The sequence below is a fragment of the Phragmites australis genome, chromosome 18 (assembly GCF_958298935.1).
Source record: "Phragmites australis chromosome 18, lpPhrAust1.1, whole genome shotgun sequence".
Lineage (NCBI taxonomy): Eukaryota > Viridiplantae > Streptophyta > Magnoliopsida > Poales > Poaceae > Phragmites > Phragmites australis.
The window spans coordinates 25,478,845-25,480,006 of NC_084938.1; positions in this window are offsets into that span (position 1 = coordinate 25,478,845).

Sequence of the window (1,162 nt, forward strand, 5' to 3'; positions counted from 1 at the left end):
CCACAATTAAATTGAAGTTGATCTTAATCCAAAGCCATATTGCAAATTCAAATTCTCCAATTGAAGTTATTCCAATTCAATCCAACCCAATTCGCTTGAATCATACAATTCCAATTCCCAATTCAAATACAATTTGAATTCAAATACAATTGCATTAATACACATCAAAGTTCACAATTCAAAATACATCAGTTCCACAGATTACACCGATCTCTCTCTCATCAAATCTCACCTCTCTCTCTCCCCTATGGTCACCGACCAGCCCATCCCGAGCATCAGTCGTCCGTGCCTGATCACCTCAATCAACTCACCGGCCACCACCTACTCCCTCTCTCCCCGTTCTCTCATGGCCGGCACTGTCCAACCCAGCCACCCATGCCCCTCCCTGTTTCGCCATGCCAGCCTGCCAGGGTCCTTCCGCCTACAAATGGCCCAGCACCCTCGCCGGTGCCCCTCTGCTCTCCATTCCCCCCCTGCATGACCCCAGCACAAACACCACACACACCAGCATCACAGCCCTCCCCACGCCACGCAGAACCCACACCAACCAAACAGCAGTCGGAGCCATCGACCCGCCGTCGCCGTCCTTCACCGGTGAGCCCCTCTTCCATCACCCTCTGCCTCCCGGCGTGATGTCCGTCGCCGAGCTCTCGGCGTGCTGCCCGTCGCGGGGCTCCCGGGCGCCGCCCAGTCGCGGAGCTTCCGGGCGCCGCCCCGCCACCGAGCCTCGGGACGTGCCGCCCAGCCGCAAGCCCGCTGCCTAGTGGCGTGCCGCTGTGGCCGCCGTCACCAAGAACTCCGGGCGCCCTTTCTCCTTGCGATGGCTCGACGCCGTGGCTGCCCTGGCCGCCGCCACCGAGGGTCGCCGCCGGCCGACTCTCTCTCTTCCGTCGGCCAACCGCCGCTCCACGCCGTCTCGCCAAGCTCGCTAGACCCGGGCCTCGTCACCGGCGAGCTCCACCGGTGGATCCCCGCCGTTGGCCATCTCTCTCCCCTCCGGCGCAGGTCTTCTTCTCCCCCTCGTCGGCTCTCCCTCTCCCTCGTTCTCCCCGGCTCTCTCTCTCTCTCTGGGAACCAACGCACGGGAAAAGAAGGGAGGACCGGCCACCTCGTCTTTATCCCCTGGCCAGATTGCCCCTGGGCAGTGGGCCCCTTCCCCGGT